We start from the raw sequence: 21,372 nt of genomic DNA, 5'->3' as shown, positions 1-21,372 counted from the left end.
TTAAACTTGGAATCTCCTCTTCAATAATTTAAATATTATCATAAGGAGCATCAATTCATTGTTCCAAATGCCTATCTAAATCCTCTTGAATACTCAAAACATTAGTAATATTTTTTGGTAAATTATTAACAAAAGTGGCTATCTTTATTTATTGGATCAAAGCAATTAAAGAAGCAGCAGTGTAATTAAAGCTGCTATACCAGCAATAATCAATTGCACTAGCCTCTTGTTTCTCCTTAAAGTCTGACTTTCTTCTTCCAGTATTTGCAAGGTTTTTTTTTCAGAATACCAAAGTTCTCTAATACTCATAGGCAGTAAAACAAAATTGGTTGATAGACCACCATAAGAGACATCAAATGAACCACCTGTATGTTACAGAAAATGAGAAAATTTGGAACTCTGAGTCTTAAGTCAAATATTTTCCTAAAACCCCTACTCTCAGACCTCTGGAAATAATACTGAAGATTGTAAGACCCAGGTGAGATGAATGACACAAATATGATATTGTCTTCCATATTGCAAGGTTTGTGCATATATGAACTCACAGGAACCATGCATCAGGTTAAAGCCAGACTGGGTCCTAGAACTGAGAGGAGGAAGTGAACACTGCCCATAGTTCCTAAGAAGTTGTACCCCCTAGCAATTAAAAAGTGAATTTTCTTCACTTGAGTCTCACTAAATATCCTAAGCACATTTAAGCCAATGTACAATGCCCAGAAGTTGATGACTAACACAATATAAGCTCAATGTTCATTACATAAATATTCCGTCTGGTTTTTTTTTTTTGGCATATTTTATCTTGTTGGGTTTTTTTTGCTTATATGTTATGGTATTCAATTTTGTGTTTTTTATGGTGTGTGTGTGTGTGTGTGTGTGTGCTTCTTATGATTTTTTACTGCAAAGATAGTTTATCTTTCTAATAATATGAAAATAAGATAACACAAAAAACTATCACATTGTAATTGAACAAAACAAAAGGAAAAGAATCTAAGAAAAGGCACAAGAAACCAAAACCAATTCATTTGTGCATGCATATTCAGGAAACCCATAAAATCACTAGACTTGAAATCACAAATATATATGGAAAGGACATGCCTCATATTTTTCATTAGTATTCCTTGAGTACTGAGATGAGGGATTTGATAGAAGCATTCTGTTTATGGCTGGCTATTCCAAAGTCTCTTATTCTTAGCATATTGCCTGGCTAGGAAACTCTGTGATTGTGTTTGTTCCTAGCTGCATTTATTTTTCTTTAATCTTTATCCTGGTTTTATTTTCTAGTTGTTGTTTTGTTTGTTTGTTTGTTTGCCTGTTTGGTTTTATAAAATGAGAAAGAAAGACATAGAGTTGTATGCTTGGAGAGATGGAGATGATAATTTTGGGGGAATTGAGGAGAGAAAACCGTGATTGGAATGTATTGCAATTTTTTTCTATTAAAAGATTATAATTAGCAATAAAAATAGTCAGCACAGGGGAAATTTTCCTAAATGCAACTCCAATGACTCAGGCTCTAAGAGCAAGAAATAATAAATGGGCCTCGTGAAACTGGAAAGCTTCTGTACAGGAAAGAACATAGTCAATAAGACAAATTAGCAACCAAAAAATTGGGAAAAACATCTTCACTAACTCCACATTTGATACAGGGCTACCATCCAAAATATATAAAGAACTCCAGAAGCTAACCACCAAAATACCAAACAACCCAATCAAAAAATGGGGTATAGAACAAAAAAGAGAACTCACAGAAGAGGAATCTCGAATGACTGAGAAGCTCCTAAGGAAATATTCAAAGTCCTTAGTGATCAGGGAAATGCAAATCAAAATGACCCTGAGATTACCTCTTATACCAGTCAGAATGGCTAAGGTCAAAAACCTTAGGTGACAACACATGTTGGGGAGGATGTGGGGAAAGAGGAATACTCCTACATTGGGGATGTACAAACTAGTACAACCATTCTGGAAATCAATCTAAAGGTTCCTCTGAAAATTCTTAACAGATTTACCAAAAGACCTAGCTATACCACTCTTGGGCATATACCCAAAAGATGCCCTACTATGCCAAAAGGGCATGTGTTCCATTATGTTTTATAACAGCCGTATTTGTGATAACTTGAAGCTGGAAACCACCCAGATGTCCCACAAATAGAAGAATGGATGCAGAAAATGTGGTTCATTTACACAAAGGAATAATACTCAGCTATTCAGAACCAGGGCATAAGTTTTGCAGGCAAGTGGATAAAACTAGAAAATATCCTTAGTGAGGTAACTCAGACCAAAAAGGATTTACATGGTATGTACTCACTAAAAAGCAGATATTAGCCAAAATTACATAATACCCAGACAAATCCCACAGAACTCAAGAAGGTTAACAAGCTGAAGGACCCAAATGAGGATGCATCAATCCCACTCATGGGGAAGAAGAAAGCAGTGACAGGGTGAAGAGGGAGGGAGGGACTAGGATATCAGAAGTGATAGTGAGGGAGAGGAGGCAACATGATCAGTTAGTGTGGGGGGGGGGACAGAACTGAAGCCCTGTGGGCCATCAAAAAAAATTAGAAACAGGTAGCCTCAGGAGATAAGAGGTGGGGTCATTCTCTAAATGTACCAGAGACCTGGAAGGTGAGAGACCCTCAGGATTCAAAAGGAGGGACCTTAGATGAAATACCCTACTGTGTGTAGAGGGAACTTGCAGAGCCTACCTCTGGTAGAAAGATAGGGCATCAGGTGGAGGGATGTAGTTACTATTGCACAGTCAAAATCTCTGACCCAGAATGGTTCCTGTATGAAAGAACTGCAGTCACAAAATTGGAGAAGAGCCTAAGGAAAAGGAGTTTGGATGACAGGCCCAAAGTAGGATCCAGTTCAAAGGGCAATCCCAAGGACTGGCACTGTTACTGGAACTATGATGTGTTCACAGAAAGGGGCCTATCGTGATTGCCCTCCAAAAGACCCAACAAGCATCTGTTTCATGAGCTTCTATCCAACCAATGGATAGAAGCTCGTGACCTCTATGGTTGGATTCTGGAAGAAGCTGAGGAGGAGGGAGGCCCAATGGGAAGACCAACTGTGTAAACTAACCTGGACCCACACATTCTCTAAACACTGAGCCATGAACCAGGCAGGGAGCATATCCCAGCTGATATCAGGCCACCACCACATATATATAGCAGAGAACTGCGAGGTCTGGACTTAGTCAGAGAAGATGCACCTAACACTAAAGAGACTTGAGGCCCAAAAGAGTGGGGAGGTCTAGTGTAGTGGGGGTGAAGGATTTGGACATCCACTCTTGGAAATGGGGTGAAGAGGCATGGACTTTGGAATAGTCAGAGTGTAGACCAAGAGGGGGGATAAATTCTGGACTGAAAAAAGAAACAAGATTAAAGAATAAAAATAACAAAGAAATGAAAAACTAAAATGAAGAAGAAAGAAAAGAAAATAGCCCAGTGAATTTTGAAATTTCAGGATAGTTTTGATCTCTCTGTATACTGTAAAGGTGAATGGTAGTCAATATAGTCATGAAAAATTAATTTATCATTTGTGTATTTGTGTATTTTGAGACTTTCTAAGAAGAAACATTTTAAAAATTAGTAAATCTATTTATTACTCACTATCATGTTTATGAGATCACATTAATTCAAATACAAATATGTTTTTAATAAAGTGACTAAAATTAAAATAACTATTTGGTTAAGAATATAATATTCAGTTACCATTTCATGAAATGTGTAAGATATTTATGGGATAGACAATTTTGTACTTACTTGAGATATAGTGAGATAACATTCAGTTACTGTTTATGAAACCTGTCATATATTTATGGAATATACAATTGTGTAATTACTTGAAATGCAGTGAGACCACTATTTCTGTTTCATCTTTTCTTGTTCTTTGTAGTGAAATTTGTTCTTGCTAATTTCTCAAATATGTGATTTTAATTAAACTACTGTTTTATAGGAGGAACAATTTTCTCATTATTAGTATATTGACTTTGACAAGAGGAAGAGGAAGATTCACTTTTTTGCTAATGTCAACCTGATTGTTGATGGACTTGCTAACAACATTCATGTATGATGGCAAAACAATGAGACCAAAGCATGAACAGAATATTCTGTATTCAGTGTATAGGATTAACCTTTAGAGTAGGAATTCTGTTCATTTCCTTTAGTATCTAAATTCCGTTTAGGTATGTATAAAGGAATGGTAGTTCAGATTTATATAGATGATTTTGCCTCACATTTGAGAGAAAAAGCTTACAGAATAAGAGTGTGCAATAGAGAGATGCAACTAAACTTGTCTTTTATCTAGTCAGTGTGAGATATAAGTTCTATCATCATGCTTAGCCAATATATTTGATGTTTATATTTAGAAGAAACACTACATCAAAGGTTATTTTCTGTAACAACATTCTTCATGACAGAAAACAATAGTTGGCATAAGATCTGAATTATAAAAGAGGATGGATGAGAATAATGTATTAACAGTCGTAAATATGAGGTATTAATGTCTAGACACCAAAATTTGTGTTTAGTAAATTTATGCCAAATTATTTTATGACAAAAACATTGGTATGTTTTAATGGATGACTGCTGTAAGTGGCATTGCTATCAACTCTTGATTTCTCTTCATGATACAAAGAAAGAATTTCTCTTATGGCATGATGATATTTTATGTCTTGATTCTATATCCTAACTATCCTACAACACTATATACTGTTTGGTATCAATCTTCCTTTGTTGTTCAAGAAATACACTCTCATTCTCATTTGTTTCCATGAGAGTTGAGTACATACTATCTCTGATTCATTGTGTCAAATCTTTCTCTGATTTGTGATTTTGACTGCTATTCAATTAGAAGTCACTTTCCAAAATGGCTGTTTCTTTCTACCAGTTAACTTTGCCTACACTGTTTGAGATTAGACGTGTGTAATAAGGACATGTCTTTATTCCAGTCTGTATTTAATTCATGTTGCTGGATTAAAATTCCTCTACATAAGTCAATCTAGCTTTGCAACACTAACCTCCATATTGCTATTATCACTTCCCCAAACTAACAAAATACATCTAAAAGCACACAAACAGAAAAATAGAAAATTTAACCTTTGATGATGGAAAGATCTGAGAAATTGAAGACAGATATTGTATTTAGAAATCAACTTATTTAAGTTGCTCAGCAGTATAAAAGTATGTAATCATTCCTGTAAATAAAAAAATTAAATGAATAATGTATTTATTAAACATGCAATTTATTTTTTAAGAATTATTTATTTATTTTTATGTATGTGTGTACACGGTAGCTGTCCTCAGATACACAAAAAGAGGGCATCTGATCCCATTACAGATGGTTGTGAGCCCCCATGTGGTTGCTGGGAATTGAACTCAAGTCAGTGTTCTTAACCACTGAGCCATCTCTCCAGTCCCCTAAACATGCAATTTAAAGTTAAGAACATGCTTCCTCAGTTTCATCAAAGAAATATTTTTAAAAGGAAAAGAAAACATAACTCTTATATGCATTTAAAAATACAATGAATTGGGAAAATAGAACATACTAGATATGTTCCCTTGTACTTTATCATTCATAGGAAATTCACAAATAAGAATAATATCACAGTATAATATAAATCAGGGGTAGGATTATTCTGGGACATGGTGATAGCTACATAGACAGATTGGGTATTTCCTGGAATAACAGATGAGGGAAATTTCTGTGATGATGGAATTTTTCTATATATAATTTTGGAAAGTGCTAGATAGGCACTGAGGATTCGAAAAACCCATCTAAATAAGTAATTTTGTGTTTTTGCATATATAAATACAATTCTAAAATACCAGAGATAAAAGTTAGACCTCCTTGTAACATATTTTTATGTTTGCTTTCTGATCCACCAATCAAATGATTTCATTTGTTTTCACTTCACTGTTCTTGTACAAACACAATTCGTGACATTGCCTAATGATAGGCCATTTTTTTCTCCACAGAATCTAATGCATATTTAACTAACCTTGACAATAGTGTAGCTATAAGCTAAAATAGAATATTACTGATATTTTATCCATCATGACTTTTTACAGAATAAAAATTATTTCTATAGCTAACAGATATTTGCATAGAATATTTCCTACCAAAGATATTCATAATTGTTTTTGTGTATGAAATAATTTGAGAAGGCCATAAAAGATCCATGAATCACACAAAATTCTCTCCTTCCCAGAGTATGGTTTTATTTTTCATTTTAAAAAATATACTATACAGGACACTTTCCTAAGTCTTTTGTGTTATTATCATAATATTCATAGTTTACAAAATAGTAATTCATTATTTACATCTCTAAATCCATCATTCTCTAGCCCAGCATTCTTAGCCAGAGAATCATGACTGTTTTGTGATTCAAATGACCACCATAGGGGTTGGTAAGACTTAAAAAAAACACAGATATTTATGTTATTATTCATAATAGTACCAAAACTACAGTTATGAAGGAGCCACGAAAATAATTGTAAAACTTTGGAATAACCTAACATGAGGAGCATTGTTAAAGGGTAGAGTCACAACTTTAGAAAGTTGGAGAACCACTGCAGTAGCCTCTGAACAAAAACCACCAGAATTCCTTATCCAACATCCACATTATTTTCACTAATCCATGTATAATAAGCACTTCCATTTCATAAATCAAAGTTAATCCCTGTGTACGTTTTAAAATATATTAATGTTTAATGTTTTAAATATATTGTAAGCATTATTATTAAGTGCTGTTTTCATTTGAGTTCCAATGGGTTGTGATTTAGATAAGAACAACTTTGCTCACACAGTCCTGCTCATCTAGATCGTCAGTTCAGTTTCAGCAATAGCAAATGTATGGAATTGATGTAACCAAACATTAATTTTTCACTTTTAAAATTTTCTTATGCTCAAATTGACAAAGCCCTATCACTGGAGATATATTTAATGATGACGCTCTTGCATATTTAGATTTGTAGCTCTTTCGTCAGGCAGCTTACAACAGACTGTAGCTCCAGGTCCATGAGAAATCCAAAGCCCTTAGTATTCTTAGGTACCCTACTTTTGTACACATACTCACACACAAGTACTCATAGTTAAAAATAGTAAAAGTATATCTATCGCTTATGTTAAAATCTGTGGAAAATCTGCCTAGTACTTCATATGCCATAATCACTTCCAGTTTACAACAGAGTCATAAAATGGACCCTATCTTCAGAGTTTACAGCCCTTAGGAGACAGAATAAAGTTGTGCAAATCTGCACAGTATTTCATCCTGTGTTATCAATTATATGTTAGTATCTTCAAATCCGAATCAACAAAATACATGTACTTCTGAATTACTTACTTTCCACTCTGTGATATGTTTATTGTTTGATTTTAGCCAAAGGTGGCAATTTTTAATCCATCAATTATGTAATATACTGTGATTCAAGATTTAATTTTGATTTTTCCATGACAAGACAAACATGGCTTGGTAGATTTTTCCATTGTTTGCTTTCTCAGTGTCATTAATATTTCTAGTCAAGTGTTCTCTTGGTTGTGAAAAAAAATCTCAAGCATCTCTTCATTGAAACTTTGGTGAGGGCAATTAACCATGATTTAAGGAATTCGGAGGCTGAAATAATGTCTGAATGTATTTCCTCAGAGAAAAATCATTGCAAAGTTCATTTCTCATTTCTTCATAAAGTGGATGGTGGATAGGTTTTCTAGCATTTAATTTATATAATTAGATATTTCCTGTCTAGTTTAACACAAAATAATGTGTGTTGGCAACCTTGGTTACACCTGCATTGCTTCTAATGTATGGAAAGATGAGCCACAAACAACTAGCTCATGCTATCTGTTGTACCATAAGTACTTTATAAATCAACCAATTACATTATTTTCATAATAGGTGAAGTAATAAAGTACAACCTATCATACTAGGGCTTTCTCCTGCACCGTCACTTGGGAACTCTCTGATTACTAGTTTCTCAGGCTCGATGATTTCCATTTCTTAAACTCTCCAATTGTTTCTATTAATAAAGAAATAAATCACCTTTTATTATTTTTTACATAAATATCTATATTTGCATTTATTTCCTTGCCATTTCTCCACCATTCTTTGCTTAATCACAGAAACGCTCAGTCCAGGCTGTATTAAATCTATGAAATCATAGTCCATGTCACTCCATATTGTACAATATTGTACATTCTTTTCATAGATAACGTTTCTATGCTAAACCCCCAGTTAAACCTACTACTGTCTATAGATTTGTTCCATTGTCCAGTCTCTAATGAATCCCTCACACTATATTAGCCCCTTCCTTTTGTTATAACATGACAAAATAAGTCTTATTGTTACATATGATGATTGTGATTGTATTTTCAGTATACTCTAGTATTTATGTTCTTCAGCAGATGTTGTTTTGTTATTGCATACATTATGCCTCACAGAGCTTTTTTCTAGGTTCTTGAACACATATTTATATAAAGTAGATATTGTTCCTATTACATAATTGTCAATTTGAAGACTGTTTAAGAAATTTGCAATTACAAAGTAGTAATGGTCAACCTGCCTGTCTCTGTACCATGCAGTTTTTATCACTATTGCTCTGTAGTAGAGCTTGAGGTCAGGGATAGTGATTCCCCCAGCCCTTCTTTTATTGATAAGAAATGTTTATATTATTCTGTGGTTTTGCCTTTCCAGATGAATTTGAGAATAGCTCTTTCCATGTCTTTGAAGAATTGTGTTGGTATTTTATGGAGATTTTGTTGAATCTGTAGATCACCTTTGGTAAGATGGCTATTTTACTCTGTTAATTCTGCCAATCCATGAGCATAGGAGATCTCTCCATTTTCTGAGATCTTCTTCGATGCCTTTCTTGAGAGACTTGAAGTTCTTGTCATGCAGATCTTTCACTTGTTAAATTAGAGTTACCCCAAGATATTTTATATTATCTGTGGCTATTGTGAATGGAGTGGTTTCCCTCCATTTTTTTATCATTTTTATACAAGAAGGCCACTGATTTATTTGAGTTATTTAGCCACTTTGCTGAAGTTGATAATCAGTTGAAGAAGTTCTCTAATAAATTTTGGTGTCACTTATGTATATTATCATACATCTGCAATTAGTGATACCTTTAATTCTTCGTTGTCAATTTGGATCCACTTGATCTCTTTTTGTTGTCTTATTGTCCTAGCTAGCACTTTGAGTACTATATTGAGAAGATATAGGGAGAGTGGGCACCCTTTTTTCCCTGATTTTAGTGGGATTGCTTCAAGTATTTCTTCCTTTAATTTGATATTAGCTGTTGGTTTTCAGTAAATTGCTTATATAATGTTTATGTATGGGCCTTGTAATCTGGACCTCTCCAACACTAGTAACATAAAGTGGTGTTGTATCTTGTCAAATGCTTTTTCTGCATCTAAGGAGATTTTTTTCTTTGAGTTTGTTTATATGGATTGCAGTAAAGGATTTTTGTATAGTGAATCAACCTTGCATCCCTGGGATAAAGCCTACTTGATCATGGCGAATGATGGTTTTGATGTATTCTTGGATTTGGTTTGCAAGAATTTTATTGAGTATTTTTGCATTGATATTCATAAGTGAGATTTGGTAGGGTCCATGTGTGGTTTAGGTATCAAAGTGATTGTGGCTTCGTAGAATGGATTAGGTAGTATTCTTTCTTGTTCTATTTTATGGAGTAGAATGGAAGATCCAGAAATAAAACCATACAGTTACCCACACTAGATCTTCGACAAAGAAGCCAAAAATATAGAATGGAAAAAAAGAAAACATCTTCAATAAACAGTGCTAGTCTAACTGACTGTCTGTATGTCGAAAAATAAAAATAGACCCATATTTGTCACCATGCACCAAGCTCAAGTCCAAGTGGATCAAGGACCTCAACATAAAACCAGATACACTGAATCTAATAGAAGAGAAAGTGGAAAAGAGCCTTGTACTCTTTTGCACAAGGGAAAATTTCCAAAACAGAATTACAATATCTCAGGCTCTAATATCAAGAATTGATAAATGGGACCTCATGAAACTGGACAGCTTCTATAAGGCAAAGGACATAGTCAATAAGACAAATCGGCATCCTAAATATTGGGAAAATATCTTCACTAGTCCCACATCCAAGAGAGGGCTAATATCCAAAATATATAAAGAACTTAAGATGCTAACCACCAAAAAACCCAAACAATCCAATCATAAACTGGAATATTGAACTAAACTGAGAATTTCCACAGAGAAATCTTGAATGGCTGAGAAGCACCTAAAGAAATGTTCAAAGTCCTTAGTGATCAGAGAAATGAAAATCAAAACAACCCTAAAATTCCACTTTACACCAGTCAGAATAGCTAAGATCAAAACCGCAGGTGACAACACATGTTGGTAAGGATGTGGAGAAAGAAGAACACTCCTTCATTGCTGGTGGGATTGCAAACTGGTACAACCACTCTGGAAATCAATTTGGAGGTTCCTAAGAATATTGAAAATAAAGCTACCTAAAGACCCAGAAACACCACTCTTGGGAAAATAGCTAAAAGATGCCCTACCATACCTCAGGAGCACATGTTCTACTATGTTCATAGTGGCTTTATTTGTGATAGCCAAAAGCTAGAAACAACTCAGCTTTCCACAACAGAAGAATAGACAGAAAATCTGGTTCATTTACACAATGGACTACTACTCAGCTATTAAGAAGGTGGACATCCTGAGTTTTGCAGGGAAATGGATGGAACTAAAAAACATCATCCTAAGTTAGGTAACTCAGACCCAAAAGGACATGCTTGGTATGTTCAATTATAAGTGGATATTAGATAAATAAATAAATAAATAAATAAATAAATAAATACATAAATAAATAAATACATAAATAAATAAATACATAAATACATAAATAAATATTACAGAATACCCAAGATATAGTCAACAGAACTAAAAACGTTCAACAAGCTGAAAGACCAAAGTGAGGATGCCTCAGTCCTACTTGGGAGGGAGAAGAAAGCAAGCACAAGGGGGAAGGGAGGGAAAGACAGGGGAGGGAACTGAATGTGGGTTTGGGGAGAGGGGAACATGATCTGGTATTGGCTGGGAGAAAAGGACTGAAGCCCTGAAGGCCAGCATAAAGAATGGAAAGAGGTAGCCTCAGGAGGAAGGAGGTTGGGAGGACCTCCCAGAATGTACCACAGACCTCGGAAGTGAGAGATTCTCAGGAATCAAAGGGATTGGGGGGACCCTAGATAAAATACTATACAGTGGAGAGGGGGATCTTATTGAGCCCACCTCCAGCAGAATGACAGGGCATCAAGTGAGGGATGGGGTTGCTATCCCACAGTCAAATCTCTGACCCAAAATTCTTCCTGTCTGAAAGAAATGCAGGAATGAAAATGGAGAAGCACCTGAGCAAAAGAATGTCCAGCAACAGGTCCAAAGTGGGATCCAGCTCAAGGAGAGACCCCAAGACCTGACACCATTACTGAGGATATAGGGCATTCACAAAAAGGGACCTATCATGACTGCCCTCCTAAAGACTGAACAAGCAGCTGAGAGTTAGATGCAGATATGTGCACCCAAACAATGAACAGAAGCTGCTTACACCTCTGTGTGAATTAGTGGGAAGCTGGAAGAGTCTGAAGAGGAGAGAAACTTTGTATCAGGGCCAACAGTCTCAATTAACCTGGGCCCCCGAGATTGCTCAGAAACTTGATCATCAACCAGACAGCCTAGATGAGGCCCAGCTTAGACGAGGCCCCCGACACATGTATACCAGAGGACTCCTGAGTCTGCATTCAGGCAAAGAAGATGCACCTAACCATCAAGAGACTGGGGGCCCCAGGAAGTTTAGAGTTCTGATCCTCTTGGAGATGGGGGCAGGGAGGGGAGTTAGTAGGTAGGAGGTATGGGAATGGAACAATTGGAGGTGGACTAGCTGGGGAAAAACATCTGGACTGTATAAATACATACATACATACATGCATGCATACATACATACATACATTAGTATTGTTGTCAAATCTACAATCACAGCTGGTCAAATTATCAACTTTTGCATCATTGCAAAACAGTAATTCATATTAAGAAGAGACAGCATCATGCAATTTACGTGGATGGTAAAATTGATCTTCAGGTATAATAATGTTCAAATAAAAGTTGTCATTCCTAGTTCCATGAGATTATAATAATATATTAGGTGATATAGATAGAGGTAGGAAGATGTATAAAGATATACAAAAAGAAATGTATGTACATAGAAGGGAAGGAAAAGAGAGACAAACTGGTACTCATACTCAATAAGAAATTAAAAATCTATGAAAGGGTAAAGATTTCATAAGCATGAATGCTATAGGAAAATAAATACACAGATGTTTGGAACAAATGATAGTTATAAAGATAATTAACTCAGTAAATTTGCAAAAGGAACTCAATATTTGGTAGGAGACAGCAGGCCTTGTTTAATTATTATAAATGATAATTGCTGACAAGGCTTTAAAGAAAAAAATGAATTAACAATTGGGGCAATTTTCAATGAAAACTCTAAATAAATTTGTAGCAGTATGTTGTTATTCTAACATAATTTATAAAATGTTTATTTAATTTCCTACATTGTGACCTTCACCTGTCAATCAAATTAAGTAGTCTGTAACACTATGGAATGAGAAAGTTAAAACAATATCTAAACCTTGTGTGCACTAAAAAGATACTAAGTAATGACAGTATTATCTGTTAATTTTATATTTACTGAGTATAAACAAATGTTCATGCTCAGGTAAGTATCAGTTAAAAACTGAAATTAGAAAAACATTTTTATAAAGACAGAAGATCAATAAATATATATTTATAAATAACTCCTATGAAGGAGTAATACAAAAGAACATTATAACATTATAACTATTATTGTACTGATAGTGAGTATATGGAATTTTCTTTATCTCTGAAAATAAAGTACCTTTAAACAACTTTGCCTATGGCAAAAGATGTGTACATAATACGTTTGATATTATAGATCAGTTCAATATTTGCTAATCCTTGTAAAACTACAGACATATGACCCTTGAGTGGTATTTTATTCTGTGTTCTCTCTCTCTCTCTCTCTCTCTCTCTCTCTCTCTCTCTCTCTCTCTCTCTCTCTCTCTCTCAAGTCATGCAGAAATTTAGTTGCCAACACAGCTGTGCTAGGATGTAGTGTGAATAGATCCTTAAGAATTGAGGTCCTCCTTAGAATCTTAGGAACTGGATCAGTTCCTAGGAAGATGGCTTATATTGCCTGGGTTTCTCCTGTGGTTTGCCTCTTCCCTATGTAATCACTTCACTTTCTATTTCCCACCATGTATGGAAACAGCATTTAGTTCTCACCATGCACAGAGAAGTGAAAACCAGTCCATGATATTCTGCTACAGTAGCAAAATCACGTAATACTATTCATAACAAGTCCAGATTCTATTAGTTCTCTGTTAAAAGAAATTGGAGAACATTGTCTTGGTGACTCTATCCCCAACAAATATTGACAACAAAGAGTAAAAGAGTCATAGTATTGAATGATATACTTCACATAAAACCCTGAGGATAAATGCCTATATTGTAGAAATATCTAATAGCTGTTAAACATTACTGCTCATTTAAAAATCTTTAATCTGCAAACAATCAAAAATATTTTTAGACATACCATGCAAACTTGCAAAATATTAGAAAGCATTTAACAAAATTCAACACCCCTTCATGATAAAAGTCCTGAAAAGAATAGGAATTCAAGGCCCATACCTAAACATAGTAAAAGCCATACACAGCAAACCAGTTGCTAACATTAAGCTAAATGGAAACTTGAAGCAATCCCACTAAAATCAGGGACTAGACAAGGCTGCCCACTCTCTCCCTACTTATTCAATATAGTTCTTGAAGTTCTAGCCAGAGCAATCAGACAACAAAAGGAGGTCAAGGGGATACAGATCAGAAAAGAAGAAGTCAAAATATCACTATTTGCAGATGATATGATAGTATATTTAAGTGATCCCAAAATTTCCACCAGAGAACTACTAAAGCTGATAAACAACTTCAGCAAAGTGGCTGGGTATAAAATTAACTCAAACAAATCAGTAGCCTTCCTCTACACAAAAGAGAAACAAGCCGAGAAAGAAATTAGGGAAACAACACCCTTCATAATAGACCCAAATAATATAAAGTAACTCAGTGTGACTTTAACCAAGCAAGTAAAAGATCTGTATGATAAGAACTTCAAGACTCTGAAGAAAGAAATTGAAGAAGACCTCAGAAGATGGAAAGATCTCCCATGCTCATGGATTGGCAGGATTAATATAGTAAAAATGGCCATTTTACCAAAAGCGATCTACAGATTCAATGCAATCCCCATCAAAATACCAATCCAATTCTTCAAAGAGTTAGACAGAACAATTTGCAAATTCATCTGGAATAACAAAAAAAAAACCCAGGATAGCTAAAACTATCCTCAACAATAAAAGGACTTCAGGGGGAATCACTATCCCTGAACTCAAGCAGTATTACAGAGCAATAGTGATAAAAACTGCATGGTATTGGTACAGAGACAGACAGATAGACCAATGGAACAGAATTGAAGACCCAGAAATGAACCCACACACCTATGGGCACTTGATTTTTGACAAAGGAGCCAAAACCATCCAATGGAAAAAAGATAGCATTTTCAGCAAATGGTGCTGGTTCAACTGGAGGACAACATGTAGAAGAATGCAGATCGATCCATGCTTATCACCCTGTACAAAGCTTAAGTCCAAGTGGATCAAGGACCTCCACATCAAACCAGATACACTCAAACTAATAGAAGAAAAACTAGGGAAGCATCTGGAACACATGGGCACTGAAAAAATTTCCTGAACAAAACACCAATGGCTTATGCTCTAAGATCAAGAATCGACAAATGGGATCTTATAAAACTGCAAAACTTCTGTAAGGCAAAGGACACTGTGGTTAGGACAAAACGGCAACCAACAGATTGGGAAAAGATCTTTACCAATCCTACAACAGATAGAGGCCTTATATCCAAAATATACAAAGAACTCAAGAAGTTAGACCACAGGGAGACAAATAACCCTATTAAAAAATGGGGTTCCAAGATAAACAAAGAATTCACAGCTGAGGAATGCCGAATGGCTGAGAAACACCTAAAGAAATGTTCAACATCTTTAATCATAAGGAAAATGCAAATCAAAACAACCCTGAGATTTCACCTCACACCAGTTGAGAATGGCTAAGATCAAAAACTCAGGTGACAGCAAATGCTGGCAAGGATGTGGAGAAAGAGGAACACTCCTCCATTGTTGGTGGGATTGCAGACTGGTACAACCATTCTGGAAATCAGTCTGGAGGTTCCTCAGAAAATTGGACATTGAACTGCCTGAGGATCCAGCTATTCCTCTCTTGGGCATATATCCAAAAGATGTCCCAACATATAAAAAAGACACGTGCTCCACTATGTTCATAGCAGCCTTATTTATAATAGCCAGAACCTGGAAAGAACCCAGATGCCCTTCAACAGAGGAATGGATACAGAAAATGTGGTACATCTACAAATGGAATATTACTCAGCTATCAAAAACAATGACTTTATGAAATTCATAGGCAAATGGTTATAACTGGAAAATATCATCCTGAGTGAGGTAACCCAATCACAGAAAAACACACATGGTATGCACTCATTGATAAGTGGCTATTAGCCCAAATGCTTGAATTACCCTAGATGCCTAGAACACATGAAACTCAAGATGGATGATCAAAATGTGAATGCTTCACTCCTTCTTTAAAAGGGGAACAAGAATACCCTTGGCAGGGAAGAGAGAGGCAAAGATTAAAACAGAGACTGAAGGAACACCCATTCAGAGCCTGCCCCACATGTGGCCCATACATATACAGCCACCCAATTAGACAAGATGGATGAAGCAAAATAGTGCAGACTGACAGGAGCCGGATGTAGATCGCTCCTGATAGACACAGCCAGAATACAGCAAATACAGAGGCGAATGCCAGCAGCAAACCACTGAACTGAGAACGGGACCCCCGTTGAAGGAATTAGAGAAAGAACTCGAAGAGCTTGAAGGAGCTCGAGACCCCTTATGAACAACAATGCCAAGCAACCAGAGCTTCCAGAGACTAAGCCACTACCTAAAGACTATACATGGACTGACCCTGGACTCTGACCTCATAGGTAGCAAGGAATATCCTAGTAAGAGCACCAGTGGAAGGGGAAGCCCTTGGTCCTACTAAGACTGAACCCCCAGTGAACGTGATTGTTGGGGGGAGGGCGGCAATGGGGGAAAGATGGGGAGGGAAACACCCACTCAAGTTAATAAAAAAAAAAGAATTCCCTTATAAGTGATCTTGTTTATTTGAATAAACCTTTAAAGTTCATCTACCATAGTACTAACTAATGTGTTTACAGTAATAACTATTCTTTTATATAGCCACAAATTTATGCTTTTAGTTTTTATTTTAAATTAGAAAGTAATAAATAAATGTTTTAAGAAGGCAGGGGTGGGAGGGCCGGTGGGAGAGGCAGGGGTGGGGTGGGGATAGGGATTTGTGGAGGGGAAACTGTGAAGGGGGATAACACTTGAAATGTAAATAAAATAGCCAATAAAAAAAAAAAGAAGAAGGGGAGGGAGAGGGATTAGGTGGATGATTGCCTGGAAACTGGTAAAGGGAATAACATTCGAAATATAAATAAGAAATACTCAGTTAATAAAAAAAATGTTTTCCCTTTCTTAGTTAGAACACTGTTCTTTGAACAGAAGTTTAGCTTGTACTCTAACTTTGCAAAAAGTAAAACAAATATAAATCCATATTCTTGAGAAAATCTTCTAATTGCAGACTAATGTTGTATTTTATCTCAAGAATAATTAAAGTATAAATGCAAACATAATATGTAGTTGTTTGGTAAACTATACATTTACTTAAGTGAGCATAGAATACAATAACTCTAAAGTAAAAATATATACCATTGTACAAATAAATATAAAACTAGTTTAACATATATGAAAGTGGAGATGATGAATGATGGAAATATATGGATAGAAAAGAACAAAGAAAAAAGGTTATTAATAAATAGCCTGAGGACAAAAATACAAGATTTCTACCTTCTATTTAGTGTAGACAAAATTGGGTACAGAATTTTAAATAACAATTACCATAAAATTCAGGCTTTAAGACAAAGGACTCATTGCTCTTATAAATCACCACTAATTTTACACAATTAAGTTATAGAGGAAACTAGAGTTTGGTAATGAAAGGTACATATTTATTGCCTACATAAAAATGTCCACTTAGTTATCTATTATGATTTTAGTAGGTACTTTTTCATATAAACAATGATAGTTATTTCTCTATGTTCCACATATTTTATTTTTTTCTTAGTATTTGAAAATTATGTTTTCAGAGCCAAATTTTTTTCTTTTCCTCGTTTTTCTTTTCCCTTTTATTCACTTTATGTCCTGACTGTCTCCCTTCTCCATCCCTCCCCCATTTCTCACAGTCTCTCCTCCATTTTCTTATCCTCTGAGAGAAAGGAAGAAGCAGCAGAGTTAGGGGTACAGATTTCACAGACAGGCAACAGCTTTAGGGAAAGCCCCCACTCCGTTTGTGCAGAATTCACGTGAAGAACAATCTGCACGTCTGCTATTTATGTGTGGGAGTTCCTAGGTCCCGATGATGTGTGCTCTTTGGCTTGTGGTTCAGTCTATGAGAGTCCCCAAGTTAGTTTACTCTGCTTGACTTCCTTTGGAGTCTATCCTAATTGGGGTCCTCATTCCTTCCCCCAACTCTTCCATAAGAGTCCTGAAGCTGTATTCAGTGTTTGGCTGTGGATTGCTGTATCTGTCAGAACCAGTTCCTGGGTGGAGCACCTCATCCATACTAGGCTCCTGTTGCAAGCATAACAGACTATATCATTAGTATTGTCAGAGATTGGTGTTTGCACATTGGATGGATAACTAGTTTAAGAGGTTAATGGTTGGCAATTCCCACAGTCTCTGCAGGAAGGGGGAGATGGGTGGGTGGGGGAACACCCTCATAGAAGAAGGGGTAGGGGGCATGGGTTAGGAGGTTTATGGACTGGAAACTGGGAAAGGGGATAATATTTGAAATGTAAATAAAAATCCAATAGAAAAAAGGAAAAATAAAAGAATTGGAAGAGTAAGGTTCAGAAGCATAATGCTATCCTTAAAATAAACTCTGGATGATTGAAAGCAGTAACTTTTGTTTTTTTACTGGATTTGTTTTATTTATTTACATTTCAACTGCAATCTCCTTTCTCAGTTTCTCATCTACAAATTCCCTATCCTATCCCCCCTACCCACCACTTCCTGCCTTCCCACTACTGGGGATGGGGAGTTCAGCCTTGGCAGGACCAAGGGCTTCTCCCATTGGTGACCAACAAGGCCATCCTCTGCTACATATGCAGCTGAAGCCATGGGTCTGTCCATGTGTACTCTCTGGGTAGTGATTTAGTCCCTGGGAGGTCTGATTTGTTGACATTGTTGTTCTTATGGGGCTACAAACCCCTTCAGCTCCTTCAATCCTTTCTTCAACTCATCCAATGGGGATCCTGTTCTTAGTTCAAGGGCTGGCTGCATTGGTCATGCCTGGCTGAGCCTCTCAGGAGACAACCATATCAGGCTCCTGTTAGCATGCACTTTTTGGCATCAGCGATATTGTTTGCTTAGGTGGCTGTATGTATATGGCTGGATCCCTAGGTGGGGTAGTCTCTGGATGGCCTTTCCTTCAATCACTGATAAGTGGATACCAGCCCAAAACTTCGGATTACCCAAGATACAATCCACAGACCACATGAAGCTCAAGAAGGATGACCAAAGTGTGGATCTTCACACTTTGGAGGAAGAAAAATATTCATAGGAAGAGAAAGGGAGACAAAGTTTGGAGCAGAGACTAAAACCAGTGAATTTTTAACTACTATTTTTTCCTTTTTTTTAAATAATCACAGTTTCAATATTATCTTCTTCAATCAAGTGAAGCTGTGGTAACATCTTACAAAACATAACAATTATGTAAAGAAAATATACCAAACCATTAAAGAAAATGAAAAGTAAGAAATAATACTTTTCATATATCTTTTTAATATAGAGAACAACTGGTTATAATTTGTAAGATAACTGGTAAAATAGAAATAAAAACCAAGATGATACATATTATATCATTATGCAGAATGTAACATTAATCATACAGCACTAGTATCAATTTAGGTAAATGTAGAAAGTGAAGGGATGTAAGATAGCAACATTAGTTCCCCAGGAAATGGAGCTCAGTAAGTAAAGCTGCCATGCTCTCATCACTGCATGTGCATGAATGAATGGAGATTAAGCAGTGTTTAGTTTGAGAAGATAGTTTTCATTAACTGCTCTCATTAAAAATTCTTTTTGGCTAGGCATTAGCTGATGGGATTAAATAATGATTGACACAATTTACAGTGCCTTTAACACAAAATCATTTGACTTGGGAAGGTAGTGCTCAACATCATCAAAATTATAAATCAGAAACCAACGTCACTAGGTTGAAAGTGTTTAACCTTGAAATTAGTAGACTATTGAGTTTAGGCACTGAACACTAGGCCCTGTGCTAAAGGATATTCATTATGAAGTGATGAAACATCATGCACCACAGGTATAACAAAACCATTTAATAACAAAAATCCATGTGTCTGCTTGAGAAAATATTTGTATCTTTCTAAATGTTATTATAAAAGTTTTCCCTTGATCCTGCCTAGGTTAGACCTCCAGTGTAGTGGAAGGCCTGGGAAGGGGTGGGAAGGAGGTGAATGGGGAGGGGAACACCCTTATAGAAGATGGGAGAGGAATAGGGGGCTTAGGTCCGGGAAACCAGGAAAGAAAATAACATTTGAAATGAACATTAAAAAGTATCCAAAAACAAAAATGAGTTTTCAGTGTTTAGTTTTGAGCATAATAATGTTCCTCGATAAGTTGCAGGTCTGTCTCATTGAATGATTTTTAAAAGAAATCCCATGTCTTTACTGTTAAGTTTCATTTTATCATCTTTGTTCATTATTTTCTGTATATATTTTTAAAGTGATGATGAAAACTGGTCTTACAATAACATTCTCCTAAGTATATTTTGACAACCAAGGAAGTAGTCATGCAAAAGGGATTTATTTACCTCAAAAGAGGCAGGTTCACATTCTCTCATACTATCAGGGTAGTGAAAGAAATTCAGCACAAATCAGAGTCTACCTGGAAATGAAAAGAGATGCTTTCAAAGTGAATGGAGAATGCTTGTGTCTTTCATAAGTTAGAATAACATTCACCTATTCTTTACTTGACCTCTGCCAGTGGAAGTTTTTCACACTGGATTTTCAAATCACATTTAATTTTCAATATATCTTGTGTAATGAATAGCAAACAACATACTATCATAACAAAGTTGCCTCAGATTTTTTTAATGTCTCCAGATAATTTTGCCTCATATTATACTTGGGTTAAATAAAATATACAACCAAATATAAAACTGCTATTGTTAACTAGTACTCATATCAATAGTATAACTACTAATTGCTTACATCAAATTCCAAATAATTTTGATTAGCAGTAGCTTCTGAACTAGATTGTATCTTTCAATGTAAGAAAAATAAACAATAAGTCAGAGATAATTGAATAGTTCAGTGTCAAAAACAGTACAGGAATCTGAGATCTGTAGCTACCGTGATGAATTGCAAGCAGCATTTAAAAACACTTGTATTATAATGGCAAGTGGTGTTTTTTAAAGCATATACTTATGTGAAAAGTTCATATTTTGAAAAGAGTACAATGAATTGTGTTTTATGGAGAAAAGTATTTTCAAAGTCTTACAACAACATTATTAATGTACATCAGCCTTTATACTAATATATCAATTGGGATATACTTAGGAGAATGTTATTGTAATATTACTAATATTTTATGCACAGTTGCATCTCAAATCTTAACATTCAAATAAAACCTAAATCTATAGTGTTCTAAGTCTCTGTTAATAAACACGGAATTAACAAGGTACTGCATTTGTTCTGGAGTATTACAAGCAATACCTTCTGAAATACTGAAATATCTGTGGAATTAAATAACTGGCCTTGAAATCTATTAATAGTGAATGCCAAAGAATTTCTAGTGTAATTTATAGATTATCTGCATAAATTGCAGAGAAAAAGTCTCCTTCCTCCTTTCCCATTCAGTCTGCTAGACTTGATTCAATTGATAGATCCACTTGTTTATTCATATATTCAGTTATTTAGTAACTATTATTTTTAGATGTGGGATCACAAAAGAACAAGCATCTAACTTGTTCACACACGAGGAAGAGAAAGTTCAAGAGAATGTCCAGTTATAACTGAGGGCTTA

This window comes from Rattus norvegicus, chromosome 7 (assembly GCF_021556685.1).
Source record: "Rattus norvegicus strain SHRSP/BbbUtx chromosome 7, alternate assembly SHRSP_T2T, whole genome shotgun sequence".
Taxonomy (NCBI): Eukaryota; Metazoa; Chordata; class Mammalia; order Rodentia; family Muridae; genus Rattus; species Rattus norvegicus.
This window is presented reverse-complemented; position numbering follows the sequence as displayed.